At 38.7% G+C, this 23,587-nt stretch overlaps 1 protein-coding gene across 6 annotated transcripts in view; it reads left to right on the forward strand.

Moving 5' to 3' along the window:
* Window positions 1-23,587, forward strand: part of LOC150086618 (uncharacterized) — a 344,793-nt gene that overhangs the window by 276,519 nt on the left and 44,687 nt on the right. The gene's annotated exons all lie outside the window — the stretch shown is intronic.

Consider the following 23,587-nt stretch of genomic DNA (forward strand, 5'->3'; position numbering starts at 1 on the left):
ATAAATGTGCTAAGGCTAGTCAAGAGAAGAGTGTTGCATATCGTAATTGGCTTGTTTCCAACTCTTCAGTTTCATTTTCTGCCTACAGCAAAGCTCGCAACAACTCTAAACCAGTTATTAATCAGTCCAAACTAGATTTTGAACAAGCTAAGAGCAGAAAACTTGCTTCTTGCCCTAATGGTAGCCAAGTATTCTGGTCTATTGGCTGCAACTTTTGCCCATCTCTGCTCCCACCTCTGTCAAAACCAGATGGTTTTGTTGTCACTTCAGCCAAGGATAAAGCTGACCTGCTAGCAACTCATTTTCCTTCCATCTCATGTATTAATGATCTCCCACCACCACCACCATTCCTAGCACGCTCCATTCAATGCCTGCTGTGGTCTTCTGTCAGAAGGATTTTGTCAAATCTTGATGCTAAGAAAGCTCCAGGGCCAGATGGTATTTCTCCACTTGTTTTCAAAACCTGTGCTCCTGAACTTAATCCTGTTCTTTGCTGCCTTTTTTCACTTTCTTATTCCAAAGGTGTTTTTCCTTCTGCACGGAAATTTGATCATATTCAGCCAGTTCCTAAAAAGGGTGGCAAATCCCTCCCATCAAATTATCGTCCCATTGTAGTTACATCTACTCTTTCTAAAGTAATGGAGAAATCAATTAACCACCAACTCTTAAATTATCTAGAAACTTTCTGTCTGATCAATGATCGCCAGTATGGATTCTGTCAGTGTTGATCCACTGGTGATATTCTAGCTTATGTTACCTGTTCATGGACAAATTCAATGGAAAAGTTTGGTGAAACACAAGCAGTTTCTCTTGACATCTCAAAGGCTTTCGATCATGTTTGGCATAAAGGTCTTCTAAACAAGCTTCCATGGTTTGCCAACTGTTTTTTGTAATTGGTTATCCAGTTTTATCTCCAACTGCTCACTGAGGGTTATGGTAGATGGCTCTCTGTCTTCTAACTTTTCCACTAATGCTGGTGTCCCCCAAGGTTCAGTTCTTTCCCCCCACTCTTTTCCTCTTGTATATTAATGACCTTCTTCCATTGACTGGAACGATGATTGCACATTGCATTCCACTTTCCATTTTGAGAAACCTTGCCCTGCTCAAATCAACTTCAACTTCTCAAATATCTGCTACCAATTCCTTAAATGCTGATCTCCAGGTAATTCTCCAGTGGGGCAAAGACAACTTATTTGATTTCAATCCTTCGAAAACTCAGTCTTGTCTTATATCTCACAAAAAGGATTCTTCTGCTCCTATGCTTATCTTTGGTGACATTCCGATTTCTAAGCAAGATGATATATCTCTGTTGGGGATTACCCAGACTTCTAATCTCTCTTGGCATAAGCACATTACAAATATTGCTTCCTCTGCATCTAAAAAACTTGGTTTTCTCTTTCGCTCTTGGTGTTACTTCTCTTCCAAACAGCTGTTCACCTTGTACAAATCACAAAACCGCCCTACCATGGAATATTGTTCCCACATTTGGGGTGGTGCCCCGAAACCTCTCTCAGGCTTTTAGATTCCATTCAGAAGAGGGCAGTTAGGTTAATTAATGACTCATCTCTAACAGGGGTCTCTCCACTCTGTCTCATAGACATACTGTGTTTGCTGCATGCCTTTTCTACAGATACTTCCATGGGCACTGTTCTTCTGAATTGGCTTCTATAATTCCCACTCTCTCTTTCAAAACAGTCCGAACAAGTGCCGCCACTAGCCAACATCCATTTGCTGTCCAACTTCAAACTTACAGAACCAACTTTTCATCTTCCTCCTTTATTCATTCAACTTCCATTTTCTGGAACAACCTTCCTTCATGCGTATTTCCTGAAAATTACAGTCTAGAAGTTTAAGTCTAATGTCAACAAATATCTCCTTTCCTCTTCCCAACCTCCAACCCATGCACGGTACTAAGTACTGTAGGTTCTACTACCTCTCATGTTTGGGGTTTTCATAAAAAAAAACAAAATTAATTTCCCTTGAAGTTGAAGTGATATTTCATTAAGTTTTCGAAAAATCCAAGCCATATAGTATATGGTGTTTTTGTGTTTTCTGATCTCCTTTACTAAATCTGTGTCTCCTTTGGTTTCTAAAAAACTAATTATCATATTAAAAAGGTTTAAAAATCTTGTTAGACAGTTTCCTTTAGAAATCTATCTGACTTCTGTATGTAAAAGAAGCCTCACACACTGTTCTTTGTTAGCAACACAAATTTTTCTGAAAAGGCAATCATATTTGCTATGTGACTTTGTTTTATCAATGGTTATAATAACTATACTAAGGGATTGATAAATTTAGGTGAGCTGTAAAACCTTTGTCTTCCAACCTGTGCCACCAACAGTGGCACAGGTAGAGTGTCCATACGTCCCGGATTTTTAAACGTCACGGCAAGTTTAGTTTATGTCCCAGTTAAAAATATTTTTATTTCAACTGTAAATTTTTATTGGTCTGTTTTTCTATTCCTTAGAGATTAATTAACACTAACTTCCTAAGTAATTTATAGCTTCCAAGTTACTTAATAATAGAATTATACACAAATATAGAATCTTATGCAAACGATAAATATGGATTAAATAAATTATCGTGTTATACTAAATCTCAAACACAGAAGTGCTATCTATTACACAACCAGACAGCAAACCAGCTAAACCATACGGCAGCCTGTGAGCGCCTGGCAGTCTTGCGAACTTTTACCTAGCTACCCTCAGAGCAAATATTTTTCATTAAAAAGTATCTATTATTTCAAAATCTACTGGAGAAGACTTAACTTAACTATAGTAATTAATAAAGTAATTTTTTTTATGTATAAACATCTTTGGCGCACCTACTAAATTTCGGATGGTAGTAAAATCAATTTGTCACGATTTTGCGACACGGAAATGATATAATTTGATGTCTATGATTCGAAAAAACATTTATGATTTGGGGCATACCACTTAGGTGACTTTGGGATAACCATTTCCACCAGTGGCAGAAACATTTTGGTAACCAGAAAAATGAATACCTTGCAAAATTTAAAGTAAAGCAAAGCATTTAAAGCAAAGGATCATGGGAGATGATCTTAGATGTGCTCAGAGTAGTAATAACCAGCTGGTTGCGGAAAAGCGTTTATGATTCGAGGCATACCACTTAGATGGCTTTGGGCTAACCATTGCCACCTGTGGCAGAAATCTTTTGGTACCAAGAGAAATATAATAATTAATAAACTACTTCTTATTTTCAGCCATATCAACAAAAAAAGAAAATGCACTTTTAATGAACAGCTACATGCAGTTTATATGCATATAATTAAAAAGACATGAACAGTAACATTGTTGCGGTTTTGCTCCAAAAATATATGGTCACCCTAGGCACAGGATACAAAATGTTCCAAGAGTACTTGTTTTTCATCAAACCGTGTTTTTACAGCAGCAAAAATGGATGCTCCAGTAGAGTCATTTTCTATAGATTTTAGGCATTAGCATTAGTAGAGGCATATGATGCAAGAAAGCAAGCTTATGCAGCATCAGCCAAAAAAAAAAAACTTCCACTTCACCCCTCCGTTCATTCGAAATACCTGTCCAGCTGAGCCTTAAATTTATTTAGGCTATCAACTTCCACAACAAGGGATGGAAATCTGTTCCACCAACCAACTACCCGCTGGCTAAAGGCAAATTTCTGCACATCTATCCTACATCTGTCTTTCTTCAATTTGAATTTATGCCCTCTCAGGTGATTATTCTGAGCAAGAGGAAGAATCCCATCAGCATTGAGCATGCTCAAACCATTCAAGGCTTTATACCTCTATCAGATCAACTCGCCGGTGCCTAGTCTCCAGACACTGTAATTTGCAAAACTTAAGCCTTTCTTCGTAAGAGCAACCCTTTGTTCCATTCACTAATCTTGTTGCCCTTCTCTGTACTCGTTCCAGCAGTTCCACATCTTTCTTGAAATGAGGCTTGTTTGTTTTTTATTTGGTTTTTAGGAGCATTAGCAACTAAGGCCATATTGCTCAGGGAATATGCAGTGGGCATTCCCTGACCTTTTCGCATCCTCAGTATTTGGTGGTGACGGGCTCAGACCCCGGTCTAATCAAGAAGCGTGTGCTACGCATTGCTGCTCCTTCCCACCTGGCTACGGAGGCACCTTGAAATGAGGCCTCCAGACCTGTACACAGTACCAAAGGTGTGGCCTGACCATTGCCTTATACAAGGGAATAATCACCTCCTTAACCCTGCTAGAAAAATTCCTATATATCATTGACAAGACACCATGAGCTACTCTTGCAGCCCGTCTACACTGCTCAGAGAACTTCATATCTGGCTGCACAATTACCCCCAGGTCCTTTTCATTCTCTACCACTGTCAGTGTAGTACCACAGAGTTGATGCGTTGCTCTGGGGTTGCTGTTTCCCATATGTAGTACTTCACATTTGTCAATGTTAAACTTCATTTGCCACCTCTCAGCCCATCTGCTCAACCTTTCCAGATTCTGTTGCAGCAGCATAGCGTCAGTAGTGTCCTTAACAACCATGCCAACCTTTGTATCGTCTGCAAACTTGGACATTAAGGTTGATATACCATCATCAGTATTATTTATAAATACAGAAAACAGTAATGGACCCAACACTGAACCCTGAGGGACTCCACTAATAACATTAGTTCATGATGAGCAGTGTCATTGATTACCACTCTCTGTCTTCTCCCCCTCAACCACCCCTTTATCCATAGCAGCAATTTTCTTCCAATGCCACACTGCTCCAATTTGTGCAGCAGTCTTCCATGAGTGACATGGAAGCCAATGTAGATATAAGTTGGTCTGTAACCAAGTCACAAAGGAGATTAGGCAGGCAAAGGCAGACTACGAAAAATCCTTGGCAAAGGATGCAAAGAAAAACAGAAAGGAGTTCTTTACATACTTGAACTCGAGAAGGAAAGGGATGAATCAGATTGGTCCACTGGATATTGATGGTTCAACAGTTGAGGATCCTGCTCAGGTGGCTAACAATCTAAACGAGTATTTTGCATCTACATTCACGCATGAGGAGTTATTCAGGAAGGAGAATGATGTAGGTAAAGTAAACATTGGCAGTGAGCTGGATGATTTTGTAATAACTGAGAGGAAAGTGGAGGAGAGATTGTTGAGGATAAACATAAAAAAGCACCTGGGGTGGATGGGATCTATCCAGTTATATTAAAGGAGGCAGCAAAGGAAGTATGCAAACCCCTAGCCATAATTATGAGAGCTTCTTTGGACTCAGGGGAGGTACCCATAGACTGGAGATGTGCAAATGTAACCCCAATTCACAAAGGAGGATCAAAGGCTGATACAAGTAATTATAGACCTGTTAGTTTAACTTCTGTTCCAGGTAAATTAATGGAGGCACTGGTTAAAGAAGCACTGCAGGATCATCTAGACAAGAATTCAGTTATAGCTCAGACGCAGCATGGTTTTGTTAAGGGCAGGTCTTGCCTGACCAATTTGATTGGATACTATGATGTAGTCACAAAAGAACTGGATGCAGGGAATAACTTTGATATTATATATTTGGATCTTAGAAAGGCTTTTGATACTGTTGCACATGGAAGACTGCTGCACAAATTGGAGCAGTGTGGCATTGGAGGCAAATTGCTGCTATGGATAAGGGGATGGTTGAGTGGCAGAAGACAGAGAGTGGTAATCAATGGACACTGCTCAACGTGGACTAATGTTATTAGTGGAGTTCCTCAAGGTTCAGTGTTGGGTCCATTGTTGTTTTCGGTGTTTATGAATGATATTGATGATGGGATATCAAGTTTAATGTCTAAGTTTGCAGATGATACAAAGGTTGGCAGGGTCGTTAAGGACACTACTGACGCTATGCTGCTGCAACAGGATCTGGAAAGGTTGAACAGATGGGCTGAGAGGTGGCAAATGAAGTTTAACATTGACAAATGTAAAGTACTACATATGGGTAACAGTAACCCCAGAGCAATGTATCAACTCTGCGGTACTACACTGACAGTGGTGGAGAATGAAAAGGACCTGGGGGTAATTGTGCAGGCAGATATGAAGTTCTCTGAGCAGTGCAGACGAGCTGCAAGAGTAGCTCATGGTGTCTTGTCAATGATATACAGGAATTTTTCTAGCAGGGATAAGGAGGTGATTATTCCCTTGTATAAGGCAATGGTTAGGCCACATCTTGAGTACTGTATACAGGTCTGGAGGCCTCATTTCAAGAAGGATGTAGAGCTGCTGGAACGGGTACAGAGAAGGGCAACAAGATTAGTAAATGGAACAAAGGGTTGCTCTTACGAAGAAAGGCTTAAGTTTTGCAAATTACAGAGTCTGGAGACTAGGCGCCGGCGAGGTGATCTGATAGAGGTGTATAAGGCTTTGAATGGTTTGAGCATGCTCAATGCCAATGGGATTCTTCATCTTTCTCAGAATAATCACCTCAGAGGGCATAAATTCAAATTGAGGAAGGACGGATGTCGGATAGATGTGCGGAAATTTGCCTTTGGCCAGCGGGTGGTTGGTTGGTGGAACCGACTTCCATCACTTGTTGTTGAAGTTGATAGCCTAAACAAATTTAAAGCTCAACTGGACAGGTATTTCGAACGAACGGAGGGGTGAAATGGGAGAGGTGTTTTTTTTTTTTTTTTTTGGCTGATGCTGAATAAGCTTGCTTTCTTGCATCATATGCCTCTACTAATGCTAATGCTAATGTTCAACAGTATCAAAAGCCTTTCTAAGATCCAAGTATATAATATCATAGTATCCAATCAAATTGGTCTGGCAAGACTTCCCCTTAACAAAACCATGCTTGTCCGAGCTATAACTGAAGTCTTGTCTAGATGATCCTGCAGTGCTTCTTTAACCAGTGCCTCCATTAATTTTCCTGGAACAGAAAAACTCACAGATTTATAATTACTTGTGTCAGCCTTTGATCCTGCTTTGTGAATTGGGGTGTCACATTTGCACATCTCCAGTCTATGGGTACCTCCCCTGAGTCCATGGAAGCTCTCATAATTATGGCTAAGGGTTTGCTTACTTCCTTTGCTGCCTCCTTTAATATAACTGGATAGATCCCATCCACCCCAGGTGCCTTTCTTGTGTTTGTCTTCAACAATTTCTGCTCCACTTTACTCTGTTATTACAAGATTATCTAGCTTACTGCCAGAGTTGAATACACCTATAGCATTCCTCTCGCTGAATAACTCCTCATGTGTGAATGTTGATGCAAAATATTCATTTAGTTTGTTAGCTACCTGAGCAGGATCATCAACAGTAGAACCATCGATATCAAGTGGACCAATCTGATTCATCCCCTTCCTTCTAGAGTTTACATAAGTAAAGAACTCTTTGCTGTTTTTCTTTGCATCCCTTGCCAAAGATTTCTCGTAATCTGCCTTCGCCTGCCTAACCTCCTTTGTAACTGGGTTACAGATCAACTTATATCTATCATAGGATTCTGTGTCACGTATTAATTTATATGTATCCCATGCATTTTTCTTCTCTGCCATATGTCTCATTAGTTCATCTGACATCCATTTAGGCCTAAACCTCGAACAGTATTTCTTAGTTGGTATGTAAAGCCTATTAGCTTCCAAGATAAGTTCTTTGATTGCTTTCCATTTTGAATTTGCTGTTAGTAACGTCATCCGTTGGTCCCGCTGTATAGAATTTAAATACTGTCTCAGACCATTGTAGTCGCTTTTATGAAAGCAGTAACCCTTCCCTTTACCCCTAATGGTAGTTACCTCTTTGAGTAAATCCCACTTCAGCACACTGTGATCACTGCCACCTAGTGGTTCCTTTATCTGCAGATTCTTAATGCATGAAGAATCAATACTGATAATCAAATCAAGGGTATTACTCCCTCTAGTTGCCTCCCGAACATGCTGATGTAGAAAACAATCATCCAATAAATCCATAAAAGCCTTGCTAGTGTGTGAGTGACCAACCCACAAATTCCAGTTAATATCTGGGAAATTAAAATCCCCCATTATAAGACTCTCTGATTTACTGGCCCACTCTATTTCCCTGTACAGTTTCTTATTATACTCATCAGTGTCATTAGGCCTATAGCACACTCCTACCCTCAATTTTGATCTACCAATTCTTATGTCACACCAAACTGACTCGACACTGCATTGTCCAGTGATGTTGACTGACTTCACTTCCTTGAATTTTATGTGTTTCTTAACTAATATCATAACCCCTCCTCCCATCCTATCCTGTCTATCCTTTCTGTAGATGTTGTACTCCCCAAATTCCAGTTCTGCATTCCTTATATCTGTGTGACACCACGTCTCTGATATCCCAACAATATCCGCCTTTGATGCTTTGAGCAATACCTCAAATTCATCAAATTTATTTACCAAACTCCTAGCATTGGTGTACACGCAAATATACATGCACCTATTCCTATTCTTAGCTACCCTAACACAGCCCATGTGTTTACTTGTACCGCAGTGACTCCCGGCAGGCTCTGAAATATCCTGCATCTTGTTTTCCAGGCTTCTGCTCATTCCAATAGAAGCAGTGCAAGAATCACTTTCACCTCTTCCAGTGGCTACTGTTAATCTATTAATCCTTGTATCCCCCCAATCTAGCATTTTTCTGACCCACCTAACACTGCCTCGATACCATCAGCAAATATTCTTGCACCCTTTCTATTTAAGTGTGTCCCATCCCTCTAGAAGCAGTCTCTCCTGTTAACAAGTACAGTCCAGGCTGAAAAAATTCTACCCCTTGAGAATTGCACAGTCTTTCCAGGGCCGAATTGATCGACAAGGCTCTCATCATATAATCTCTCCTATCGTGTCTGGGCAGAATTGCAGACACTTTCGAATTCAACCCTAATTCACGGCTTTTTTTTTTTCAACAGTGACCTGTACTTGTTAAGTAATTCTGCTGGTCTCTTCTTGCCAGTCTCAACATCTCTTCTTGCAATTTACAATCATCGAAATAATGAATGTATGCCATTATAAGGGCCTTATTGTCAGTAACTGTGGATTCATCAATCTGAATAGAAAAATTTCTCATTTTTAGTTTGTCAATTAGCTGCTCTTCAATGTTAACTGACATCTCATCGATTCATCACTGAATCATTGTTCAATGGCAATGCTTTTAAAATACTGGAAGGATTTTGATGCATCACTGTTGAAATTAGTCTAATATGGGTCATATCACAGTCTCAGCAACTGTATGAGCAATACCAGTTTTTGCAATGATTTCTGCAATTTTATAAGATGCAGTCATTCCATCATCGTTTGTTTGTGTGTTCTTAAATAAGAAAGTAACAGTGTTATGTAGCTTAAATTTCTGTTTTAAATTTTTAAAATATTCGATATATTTACCAACTTTATCAGGATGTTTCCTTTTTAAGTGATCTAAGTGATCTCGATGGTTTCATAACCTCATTTGAAAAAGAATTATTACACATAAGACACATAGGCTGTCTTGAGTCGAATGGACTGTCAATAAAACCGTACGCTAGATATTCATCCAGATACTATTGATACCTTTTTTTCAGCACTTAACATGATTGATGATGGGTTAAACTACAAAGAATTAAATACTAAAATATAAACTATTTTTATTTAACTCTCATAGCCCATGTCACTCACAAAAGCGCTTTAGATCAAGAATAAACAACTTCCACACGGAAACAATAAGGTAAGGTAAACTGCAGCCATTATCAATCCACTGCAGGATGGAAGTCTTCTCAACGATTCATGTTGAGGGAAAAGGACCATAATCTGCCATGCTGGTTCAGTGCGGGTTGGCAGATTGACCGTATTTAGCTGTCGGGGGATTGAACTCCAGGCTACTCAAAGAGTGTGTGCTATTGCACGCTTGCTCCTGACCACTTGGCTACATGAAAACAATAAATCAATATTAATTATTGCTTAGAAAGTAGAAACAATAGACTGAAACCTTAACTCATCCTATCCATGCGTCATATATTGACCAGTGAAACAAAAGAATAAATAAATAAACCATGCCTACCATGAAGATCGTAGCTGTCAGAAAGGCACAAATGCCAAGGATTACTGAGACATTACCTCTAAAAGCACTTAGGCATTTAATGCCTATGAAAAGTAGAGGTGGTTGAATTAAATCATGCCCACTATCTTCCTTTTATCAAAATTTCTCACTTACTCCTAATATAATATACCTATATGTTAAAAATCAGTTGTCTCAAGGGAAAAGAAAACCCAGTGAGAGAAACTAAATATTAAGGAATAAGATATCGTCAGGTATGGTTGAACTTTGGAGAGCCACAAACCATTGTAATACCCATGATTTTTGTCCCCCCCCCAAACCATTTGGGGGCGATATTGCCCCCGTTGAGAATCCCTGCTGTAGACCCACACCCCAGTACCATTGCCTGCCTAGGGGCAAGCTTAGAGGACCATAGAAAATGTCATAAGTGCTGATATGCTTTGCATTTTCAAAGCTTAGTCAAACATTCAGTAGCTTTACATTCTACAAGGTACATCTGAAAAATTTCAGGACTACTTTCATAAAAGGCGCCTCCGTAGCCAGGTGGGAAGGAGCAGCAGTGCATAGCACACACTTCTTGATTGGACCGGGGTTCGAGCCCGTCACCACCAAATACGGAGGAGGCGGAAAGGTCAGGGAATGACCACCGCATATCCCGGAGCAATATGGCCTTAGTTGCTAATGCTCCTAAAAACCAAATAACAACAACAACTTTCATAAAGAATCGAATCTCACGGAAAAATTTTTTTTTATTACCTTTTAATTTTCAAAACACATCCCTCATAACTCAGTACACCTCTTTGCACTGTTGTACAGCTTCTGGATGGCTCTATGAAACTGATCTTGTGGAACCCCTGTTTAACTCCTTCATCATGCTGTTTTAGATATCTGAAATGCTGTCAAAACGGTGCCCCTTCAGGTGGGATTTCACTTTGAGGAACAGAAAATATTCAGAAGGTGCTAAATTCCGGTGAAGGTATCCTAACACACTGAATTCTTTTCAACAGTCTATCCATCATTCCTCTGTAAAATTCAGAGTTGACTGTCTGTGCTTGCGGTAAAAATTCTTTGTTTATGACCCCTTTCCAATCAAAAAAAATCGCCAACATAATTTTGGTTCAAGACTTTTGGAACCAGAGTTTTTTTTTGGCCTCAGCGAATTTTCTCCAACCCATGCAGTTGATTGTCTGTTTTGGGTTCATACACAAAGCAAGGATTTATCAGCAGTTATGATTTTTTAAAAAAAGTCTGGATCACTGTCTGCCATCTCAATCAAATCTTGAAACGCAGTAACTCATTCTTCCTTCTATTTCAGCGTCAATGCATGCATACAAAGTGCGAGCACACTTTTATTTTATTTATTTTATTTTTTTTCAAATCTTGGACAACAATCGAATGCACAATATCCTAGCTGATATAAAACTTGTCTGCTATCATTTGGAGGGATAGACGACAACCTTCCATTAACAGGCTGCCAAACTTTTTTAGTGGTCGAGTTTGTATAAGACTGATATGGGTGACCACTCCATATGTCATCTTGAACGTCTTCCTGCCTTTCGTGGAACCATCCATACCAGCTAAAAATGTTGGACTATGATAGTGCTTCCTTCATGTCCATAAGCTGCGTTCACCATTGCAACTGTTTCAGTTGCACTTTTTCCAGTTTTAAAACAAAATTTTATCACCAATCTTTGCTTGGACCTTGAATGCATGATGATGTGATTTTACTGCTCCAACTCAGACATGATTTTCCAGTAGAATGCCTTTTTGCATGCTGATGAAACTTGCCACAGAGCCAGTTCAGACTTGATAGCAACTAGTTTCAATAGTGGCTGATGTATGGCACTAGTAGTATCGTTAAAAAAAAAAATCAGTCCTTAAACTTTTCAGACACACCTTGTATATATCAAGAAGATTTATTGTGGGATTAACAAATTCCAGTGCCTTGGAAAATGCTTTCATGGAACAGCTGCCTCAGTAAAGTAAAATAACTTTCTAGTTCTAACTTCTTAGATGTCTTTAAAAAGCTGTGACACATGTACTGAGTTAAAGATAACTAGGCATAAACAAAGATGAGCTTACCTTTGTGGGTTTTTCACAAAAACAGCACCAGTAAAAGTGAGAGAGTACCTGAGAAACACTTTGACAATGTAGACTGAATGAACACCTAGTATCCTTGAAGCAGAGCAAGCACTAATAAAGGATTCACAGAAGGTGATAATGGAGTGAGTTATGTAGTGCCTCTGAAATTTAGTAGTCATTGAGCTTTCTGGTGTTCTGCCTGGGGCTGAATGTCAAAAGTGGTAGCTTCTGAACATGGTTTATATCTTAAAGTTAATGCCTCAAAAACGAATACTCCCAACCCCCACATACATATTTAAGTGCAATCATTAGCAAAATCTTGACATTTTTGAAGACTGAAACACCACATGAAATATGCTGCAGTACAAAGGAACCACAGGAACAAAATTATAAGTAAATAGATTCTGACCTGTTCATCTCTGGAAAGTGCTGTCTTGTTCTGCAATTGAATGCCTTTTACTACTTATTAGCTGTCATAAACACTTTGTACCACACAGCATGCTAGAAAAACAAAGCAGAGGTAGTGAGTGCATTTGACCATGCAAGATGACTTTTCTTGAGCTTTACAAAGTCCATCGCACGAGTAACTTCCTCTGGTATAGACCCAGTACTGTGTATGGAATTGCAACCCTCTTAATCCCTCCGCCCAATAACTGCTCTAAGTAAGGACTTAGCTACTGATGTAGAAGCTTTTGTTTCAAGTTTTCTCACCAGAATGCTGTTGATCAGTTACTGCAGACAAATCTGCAACCACATGTATTTCCAGTGAACCCATGACAACAAATAACCCAGGATCTGTATCAAACTGTTGTTTTAAATGCTTGCCTATATCATGCCTGATGATCAGCTTCAGGCAAATTCACAAAAACTACTTGTAGCCTAATTGTATATGCCATCCCTTGTCTGTAAGTGCTAAACATCAAATGGATAATCAGAATATAGGTAAGACGGGATAACATAAAAATTTCCAAACACCTCAGAGATTGACGAACTAGTAAACAGTGTGTCCAGTATATAATAGGAACTGCCACTGGATCATTTCAGCCTCAATCATAAATCCTTGGAGCAAAATGCTACATTCTTTGTCTCACCACTTGCCCCGCACACAGCTGAGCAATTTTCCTGTAGTGTTTTTCAGAAAGGAATAAATCTTACAGTAATTATTTCCCAACTACTTGCCAAAGGAACTATGTAATATATCATTTAGAATTGACTGCAACAATCAACAGTATAAGCAGGTCATCATGTTAGCTGACAGGTATGACAGGTACACTTATTAGACCCTTCGTTGAAAATAATAACCATTAAGCACCTCATGACGTAATTATGCCAGTGAAAGGTTGAGTGTTTAAGAAAGTAACTTACAAATACTGTACAGTGACTTGTGTTGTAATTTGTACTGTTATTATCACAATAGATTTAGGTCATGGAAAGTGTCTGTCTGTTGATCAGATGAATTTTCTTTCTTGGCAATTTGGGTTACAGTAATACATTCATATTATATCATTTCTGTATGTAGCCAACTACTTAAATTGGCATCATTAAGTATATCTCATATTGTGAATACCTTCACGAGTTGCCATGGTATTGCACTACCTCGAATAAGTAATGCTTCACCATAGGAGAAGACTATTGTTACTTATTAAGTAACAATAGTCTTCTTTGGCGAGCTCATTCTTCTCCTATGCGCTCGCCATTTATTGGAAAAAAAATTAGTTACAAAATTTGTCATTGTATCTTAGTTACGATTATGCAAATAACGTAAGTTATTTGCATAATCGTAAGTTATTGCCACAGCGTCACTACTCAGCACTGTGGCAATAACTTACTGTACAGGATAGTTCTGTACTGTATGAAAGCAAAGCAGTCTCTTCCAAATCATACTGTACAGTAGATGTTTGCCTGCACTACAGCAGCAGCAATGCCAACAGTGTTACAGGAAAAGGCACTATTAGTGAAACTGTACTATCAGAACAGCAACTATGCAGCTATCAGAGAATTCCAGCATCAGACGCACATAAGGTGTGGACCTATGACTGTTTGTGCTGTCCGCAAAATGATTGCGAAATTTGAAGTGACAGGACACCTTGATATTCAGCCAGGTAGAGGTCATAAACGAGTGGACTCCTCTCGTGTTGACGATATGGCTGTCGTGCCGACCGGGCTAGCCGAGTGGGTAAAGTACCTGCCCGGCAACCCAAAGGTCGCGGGTTCGATTCCCGCCTCGGGCTTGGATCAAAGTACTGCAAAAAAACCTTGGGAGGTGTAATATGGCCACAGAAGCCGATGTGCCAACAACTACCAAATCAAAAAAAAAAAAAAAAAAAAATATGGCTGTCGTGGATTTATCAAGTCAATCTCCATGTGGTAGCGCAAGTGTGCCACTTGTTTCTCGTGAAGTGGACATGATATATTCCACGTAAGGCTAGTAATGTGTCAGGTGTTGCCGTACTATCCTTACAAGATGCACATGCTACAGCAGCTAAAGCATGGTGATGCAGATATTCGTTTCATATACGCACTTCAGTTTCCGTCGCGAATGACAGTGGATATCACTTGGCCATGGAACATCCTTTGGAGGTGATGAAGCCTGCTTCTGCTTAAATGGACAAGCAAATACGTACAACTGTCACATTTGGGCAACAGAAAGCCCTCGAGTTATCCAAGAGGGCCCATTGCATTCTCCAAAAGTGATAGTGTGGTATGGATTTACGGCCACATTCATGATTCAGCCATATTTTTTTGAACAGGTGACACTGACTGGACCTCGCATCTGTTCCATCACTGGACAGTGATATTGGGTGCCTTCAGGATACTATATTCGTGCAAGATGGTATGCCACCCCACATCCACTGTTGTGTGCAAAGATTGCTAAGGCAACACTTTACAGACGAATGGGTCATCAGCTGTTGTTTCCAGACATCTTGGCCACCCCAATCACCGGACCTCACCCATGTGACTTCTGGTTGTGGGGTTTTTTGAAGAACCAGGTGTATCAAGAAGGATGTCAAACTCTGGAAGATCTGAAGGATAGCATTAGAAAATGCTGTTCTTCGAATGGAAACTGTTGTTGACCAAAATGGAGGACACATTGAACAATTGTAGTGCTTTTCAAGTGATTTGTATTGCCACAGCTCCATATAGTGACAAATTTTGTAACTAATTTTTTTTTTCCAATAAATGGTGAGCGCATTCTTTATTGTACCTATTGTCTAAATTTCTCTTTAGTATGAGCCTTACAACTCGCTCCAGAGCCCTCTACATGGGGATACTTTAATTTTAACAACCCTGTACTTAATGATGCCAATTTATAACTACTTAAGTAGTTGGCTACTTACAGAAATGATGCAATTGAACTAACTTGTACATCAGTTAACTTCCTACGTAACCTGAGGCTTTAGCCCTAAACTAATCTGTACATTCATATTTTAAACAAGGATAGCTATGTTAATATTGTTTTCAGTTCTTTTTAAAATGGTTTTTGGGAAGGTTTCACCATACTAATAAAATATATGCATTTTACCAGCCCTGATATCAACAGAAATGACGTAACTTCAAAACAGTAGAGATGTTAATATAGGCTTTGATATAACTTTGAAACAACAGCAACTGGACTGACTAACTGTTTCACAATTATTTACTATGTATACAGTTTTCATTGTGTGTGTTTTTGAAGGTAATTTTCAATGGTGTTTCTGCTAATGTATGATTATGATGCTCTAATTACAATATGACTCCTTTCAAGATGATCCAGCAATACTTCGTTAAACTGGTTCTATTATTTTCCTGGGAAGGGAATTCAACCTTACAGATTAAGTCTCTCCAATTGTGAATTAGGAAGACATTTGCTTCAGATGTCTCTTCAGTCTATGGGGACCTACCTGAATCCAAGGAAATTGAGGAAGTATTTACCTGAAGTCCTACAAAATCTGTCTGCCAGGCAACCAGCAGCTGCAAGCAACATTGCACAGAGTAGTTTGCAAGAGATTGAAACTTTACAAAGTACAAATCATTTTGGAAATAATGCCTCACGACAAACCACCACAATGAAGGGATTTTTTTTCATTCTCATATGTAACGAAGATGAGCACTTTCTGGAAGGCGCCTCCATAGTCAGGTGGGCAGGAGCAGCAGTGCGTAGCACAAGCTTCTTGATTAGACCGGTGTTCGAGCCCATGCCCACCAAATACGGAGGATGCGGAAAGGTCAGGAAATGACCACCGCATATCCGTGGAGCAATATGGTCTTAGTTGCTAATGCTCCTAAAAAAAACCAAACAACAACAACCTTCTGGAAAATGTTGTTTTCAGTAATGAAGCAACATTCTATCTGTCTGGTAAAGTTAAGAGAAACAATTGTCGCATATGGGGGATTCAAAGTTCCAACTCAGTTTGTGAACATGAGCATGATAGTTCCAAGGTAAATGTGTGCTGCACACTGCCTTTCAGCCAGGTGATTGGACCATTTTTCTTTCATGAAAACACTGTGAATTCTAATAATTATCTAGATATACTTAAATTGTATGCTGCACCTCAGCTGAAAGATATGCAGCCACATATATTCTATTAGCAAGATGGAGCACCACCACACTGGAGCTTGCATGTGCGCAATTTCCTCAATAAAAAATTTCCTAACTGATGGATCAGCCTGGACAGTCCAGTTCCATGGCCTCCTCAATCCCTGGTTATCACACCTATGTATTTCTTTGTATAGGGCTACCTAAAGGACAAGGCACATGCAAAAAAAGTTAATGTCTCAAAGTTAAAAGACTGCATTGAACAGGCAGTGACTTCCATTTCTCAAGAGATGCTTGAAAACACTTGGAATGAAATCGGCTACTGTCTTCACATTCTGTTTGCTACCAAAGGTGCTCATGTGGAGGTTTACAGAAGTGCGATTGTGTGATAAAAAATTCTTTGAGTTGCTTTATTAAGTACAACAAACTGTTTTACAATATCTATATACAATAAAAATTTAATCAGGCAAATAATTTATAGACACACTGTACTATATATCTGTTCTATATAAAAAAAAAGAATGGGACAATAATTTCATTATTGTCCCATTCTACTATTAGTCCACTGAAGTTCCATTGAAGGGTCTGTCTCCCATAATTAGGGATTTTTTAAATGTGGATCATTGAATTGTGCTTTTTAACAGTTGTATGCAGATGAAAGTTGTCACCATGACAGTTTAGTGATTTTGTTACTTACTTAGATGGGTATGGTTAAAATCCCACTGGAAAATGAGGAATTCTCAATGGGCTCTCCGATCCTTCAGTCAAGACTGTAGTCATCTGATTTTAAATGGATAGAATACAAATTTCTGTTAAGCAATTTTAATTAAAGGATACATAATGAGAATTTTCATCCAAGAAAAACAATACTATTCAAATATAGTGTGTTACAGCAAGACAGAATCAGTTACCTCTTTTTCTGTAGCAGATATTAGTCTCTATAAGAGTTTGTAATTTTAACTTGACTAAAATTACCTAATTAACTAAACCCCCTATTCTCTGTTATTCCAAAGCTTTTATCTTGTTTCAGTATAACAATATTAGGATAAACTGCAGGTGGTATGTGTAGAATGGTTTGCAGTCAACTGAATTTACATGTGTCATCTATCGGTAACCTTTAGATTATGACTCTTTTCTATAATGACATGGAGTACTGATGCAATACCATAACAATAGGGCATACAGTTCTTCTTCTTCCCCAAGCATTTGCCAAGCTGCATGGTTAATGCAGCTTGACTGGTTAATGAAGTTATCATAAAGCTGTCCTTGCATTTTTAAACTAAGTGTGTACTTTTCCAGTTTTTTTAGGCAAAATTTGGAATTGCCATTATTGCATTTATCACATATTAAGTCAGTGATTTTTGAAACATTTGTTGGCATTGAATAATTTTGATGTTGGATGAATGCATTTACTCAGTTTCACTAACTTTAATACAATTAAAGTTTTTTTGCTTTGGCTTTGTAATGGTTTTAGAATATGATATAAGGTTTTTTCCTCTGGACACATTACTAATAGTAGTTTATAGTATGGGATTGATAAGGGAATGTTTTGATTTGTATGCATCTGCCTAATGAGTCCTTTTAAATTTATTTTTCTAATTGTAAAATAACTATTTTAAACTTGTATTAAAATTATATGGGTACAACTAACCCCAGAGGAATGTACTAATGGTGTGGTATTAGACTTAGGATGGTAGAAAATGAAAAAGACATGGGAGTAATTGTACGGTCGGATATGAAGTTTTTTGAGCAATGTAGACAGGCTGCAAGAGCAGGTCATGGGTGTTTTGTCAATGATTAGGAATTTTGCAAGCAGGGAAAAGGAGGTGATTATACCTTTGTATAAGGCAGTAGTCAGGCCACGCCTTGAGTACTGCGTACAGGTCTGGAGGCCTCATTTTAGGAAGGATGTAGAGTTGCTTGAGCATGTACAGAGAAGGACAACAAGATTGGTGAGTGGAACGAAGGGGTCCTCTTACCAAGAGAGGCTTAAGTTCTTCAAATTGCAGTGGCTGGAGACTAGGCACCTGCGAGGTGATCTGATGATTGAGGTGTATAAGGCCTTGAATGGGTTGAGCATGCGGAATTCTGATGGGATTCTTCCGCTTGCTCAGATTACAAACATAAGGGGGCATAAATTCAAATTGAGGAAAGACGGCTGTAGAATAGATGTGTGGAAATTTGCCTTTAGTCAGCGGGTGGTTAATTTCTGGAACAAACTTCCACCTTTTGTTGTGTAAGTTGATAGCTTAAATAAATTCAAGGAGGAACTGAACAAACGTTTAGAGGGGAATGAATGTGTGATTTTTTTTGCTGATGCTACATAAGCTCATGCGCTTTCTTTCTTGCATCACATGCCACTATTACTATTATAACAATATGTACGAGGGACATTCAAAATGTTTTGTCAAACATGTACTCTAGATTTAGGTACAAATAGGCATAGTAACAAGAGATAGTAGTATCTGTAATAAATTTCAGCCTTCTTTTTGGCAGGTGTGATTCTGAAGTCTCCTGACAAAAATGGAAAAATTTCAGCAGCAGGCGGTTATGAAATTCTTCACAAAAGAGACCATGGAGTTATCTGAAGCCATTCAGCATTTGAACAGTGTATATGTTGAATTTACTCCCATCAGAACATAAAATCCAGAGGTGATTTGTTGAATTTAAGCATGCCCGAGAGAGAGCATTAAATATGACCCAAGACTGGATGGCTAGCAACAGCTCAAAATGAGGAAATGGTTAACAGTGCGCATAAATTAGTTATGAAAGACCTTAAAATGAACATTGAACAGGTAGCCAATAATGTAATGATTAGCCCTGGTTCAATACATGCCATCCTACATGAGCAGCTACACATGGCAAAAGTGTCTTGCCGATGGGTGCCAAAAAATGCTGAGTGACAGTCACAAAGAGGCAAGATTGAACATTGTCAGGTCTCTTTTGGGGCTGCCACTCCAAATGAAGAAGAGTTTCTAGCCCAAGTTGTTGTTGCTGATAAATGTTGGGTTCATTACTTTCATCCAAACTCTAAAGTTGCCACTATGCAGTGGAAGCATGCCGGTCACCCACTTCAAAAAAATTTCAAAGCCTTAGCTGGGAAGAATCTGTTGACAGTCTTCTGGGATTATTCAGGAGTACTGCTCATAGATTTTCTTGAAAAGGGTAAAACTGTAATGGGGAAGTATATGGATCTATTAACCAAATTACAAAAAAAACATCAAGTGGCACCAATAAGGAATGTTGTCCTGAAGAGGGATGTTGCTGAATGACAGCATCTCATATCACATATGTAAACTGACAGAAACAACAGTGGCCAAACTGGGGTTCAAGTCTTATACAGCATCAGCCAAAGGAGAAAAAAAAAAAGCAAGCTTATACAGCATCAGCCAATAAAAAAAAAAAAGAAAAAAAAAAAAAGCAAGCTTATACAGAATTAGCAAAAAAAAATAAAAAAAACTTCCCATCCAGTCACTCCAAATATTTGTCTAGTTCGGCCTTAAATTTATATTTAAGCTATCAGCTTCCACAACAACAGATGGAAGTCTGTTCTGTTCTAGCAATAAACTACCTGCTGGCTAAAGGCAAGCCTCTGCATATCTATTCTACAACTGTCTTTCCTCAACTTGAATCTATGCCCTCTCGGGTTTGTAATCTGAGCAAGAGGAAGAATCCCACCAGCATTGAGCCTGCTCAATCCATTCAAGGCCTTATACACCTCAATGAGATCAGTTTGCAGGTGCTTAGTCTCCAGAAGCTGCAATTTGTAAAACTTAAGCCTTTCTTCATAAGACCACCCCTGTGTTCCCCTCACCAGTCTTGTTGCCCTTCTCTGTACTCGTTCTAGCAACTCTACATCCTTCCTAAAATGAAGCCTCTAAACCTGTACGCAGAACTCAAGGTGTGACCATTGCCTTATACAAAGGGATAATCACCTCCTTGTCTCTGCTAGCAAAATTCCTATATATCACTGACAAGACTCCATCACCTGCGCTGGCAGCCTGTCTGCACTGCTGAGAGAATTTCCTATCTGACTGCACAGTTACCCCCAGGTCATTTTCATTCTCCATTTCCCTTGGGTTACTGCTGCCCACATGCAGTACTTTGCATTTGTCAATGTTAAACTTCAGTTGCCACTTCTCAGCCCATCTGGCAAACTTTTCTAGATCCTGTTGCAGTAGCATAGTGTGTTTACTGTCATTAACAACTCTGCCAACTTTGTATCATCTGCAGACTTTGACATTAAGCATGATATACCTTCATCAATATAATTGATAAATATACAAAACAACAATGGGCCCAGCACTGAACCCCAAGAGACTCCACTAATAACTTTAGTCCACAAAGAGCATGTCCATTTATTACCACTCTCTGCCATCTCCCACTCCACCATCCCTTTATCCATTGTAGCAACTTGCTTTAATGCCATAACACTCCAATTTGTACAGTAGTCTTCCATGTGCAACAGCATCAAAAGCTTTCCTGAAATCCAAGTATATGATATCAAAATTATTTTTTACATCCAGTTCCTTTGTGACCACATTGTAGTATCCAGTCAGATTGATCAGACAAGATGTCCCCTTAACAAACCCATGCTCTGTCTGAACCATTACTGTAGTCTTGTCTAGATGATCCTGCAATGCTTCTTTAACCAGTGACTCCATTATTTTCTCGGAACAGAAGTTAAACTAACAGGTCTATAATTATTTGAACCTTTGAACTCCATTTGTGAATTGTGGATACATTTGCACATCTCTAGTTCATGGGGACCACCCCTGAATCTAATGATGCTCTCATAATTATGGCTAATGGTTTGCTTACTTCCATCGCTACCATCTTCAATATAACTGGATAGATTCCATCCACCCCAGTTGCCTTTTTTATGTTTAACTTCAACAGTTTCTCCTCCACTTTGCTCTCTGTTATTATAAAATCATTTAGCTCCCTGTTAGAGTTTAGTAAACTTCTGTCTTCCCCTTCTTTACTGAATTCCTCATGTGTGAATGTAGATGCAAAATACTCATTCAGTTTGTCAGCTATCTGAGCAAGATCATCAACAGTCGAGCCATCAATATCAAGTGGATCAATCTGATTCATCCCCTTCTTTCTAGAGTTTACATAAGTAACGAAGTCTCTGTTGTTTTTCTTTGCATCCATTGCCAAAGATTTCTTGTAATCAGTCTTCGCTTGCCTAACCTCCTTTGTGACTTGATTTCAAACTAGCATATATCTATCATCACTTCTGTGTCACCTGATAATTTATATGCATCCCATGCATTTTTCTTCTTTGTCACAAGCCTCATTAGTTCATCTGACATCCATTTAGGTCTAAATCTTGAATAGTATTTCTTAGTTGATATGAAAAGCCTAGTAGCTTCCAAGATTTCTTCCTTGAATGCTTCCCATTTAGAATTTGCTGTTGGCAACATCATCAGTTGGTTCCACTGTATAGAACTTAAAAAATTGTCTGAGACCACTGTAGTCACCTTTAGGAAAACTCCAGGGGCTCATATCTGGTGACTATGGGCTTGGCACACCCAGGGTCCTGAGCTGGATATCATCATTCTTCTCTTTCTTGGCGATTCTCTTCTACTTCTGATTCTTATTTTCTTTCTCTCTCTCTCTCTCTCTCTCAGGGTAATTCAGAATTTTTTTTTTTTTGGCTGGTGCAGCTTAAGCCTCAGGCTTTCTTGCACCATATGGCTAATAATAATAATAATAATAAAAACCTTTCCCTTTACCCTTCTTTCTTTTTCTTTGGTCCTTAGCTGGCAGTTGGAGGAGGCGGTTGTCCATGCAACCAGTACGATGCTGTAGGTGCCGCAGGGTTTCGGACTTGCTCTGTGATGTTCTTACATGCTTTACGATCCATGGCAGCAGTCCTGGCCTGATGGTAGCTACATCTTTAAGTAAATCCCACATCAGTACACTGCGATCACTGGCACCTATTGGTTCCTTTATCTTCAAATTCTTAATGCATGAATAATCACTGCTGATAATCAGATCAAGAGTATCACTCCCTCTGGTTGGAACTTGAACGTGTTGCTGTAGAAAACAATCATTCAATAAATTCACAAAAGTTTTGCTAGTGTGCAAGTGATTAACCCACAAGTTCCGGCCAATATCTGAAAAGTTAAAATCCCCCATTACAAGACATTCTGACTTACTGGCCCACTATATTTCTCTTTTTAGCTATTTGGTATACTCATCACAGCCATTAAGCCTATAACACACTCCTACTCTCATTTTCTCTTTCCCAGTGCTTATGTCTCACCAAACTGACTCAACATTATTCTGTCCACCAGTGTCAACTGGATGCACTTAGATTTTATGTGTTTCTTAACTAACAGCATTATCCCTCCTCCCTTTGCCACGTCTACCTTATTCACCTGTTATGGGTAGCTGTTATGACCCAATCTGACTTTTACTCATTTATAAAATTGAAATAGCATCTTTTTGAATGCATTTTGTGGACAGTGAAATCTGACACAGGCAGTAACTGAGTGGTTTGACAAGCAAAATACAGACTTCTACAAGGAGGGGATTTTCAAGTTGAAACACAAATAGAGAAAATTCATAACTGTGTGTGGTGACTACATAGAAGTCATAACATGCTATCCAAATTTCACGAGTCTGGGATTATAGGAACTATATGTTTGACAGAACGTTTTGAATGCCCCTCTATGTGCAGTGGCATTGATTTTATATTATATACAATTGGTGTCTTTATTTATTAATTATCTTTTGTAAATCAATATCCAACATTGGCATTTTAAATATATTTAGAACATCAAAGTTAGATATTATTTAATTTAATAAGAATGGTAATAATTTAATTTAATAAGAATGGTAATAATTTAATTTTCTGAATGTATAGTTTATTTTGTTTGATGGGTAGTTTTGACGTTTATTTTGGTATAAATTGTTATTTAAAAAAGTAAAAGAATGGTCAGTGGGTTATTATATTTTTATATTTTATTGTATTCTGAATAGCCATAAATTGATATAAACTGCTAT

Source organism: Mastigoproctus giganteus, chromosome 4 (genome assembly GCF_048544385.1).
Source record: "Mastigoproctus giganteus isolate SK-2022 chromosome 4, ASM4854438v1, whole genome shotgun sequence".
In the NCBI taxonomy this organism is placed as follows: Eukaryota; Metazoa; Arthropoda; class Arachnida; order Uropygi; family Thelyphonidae; genus Mastigoproctus; species Mastigoproctus giganteus.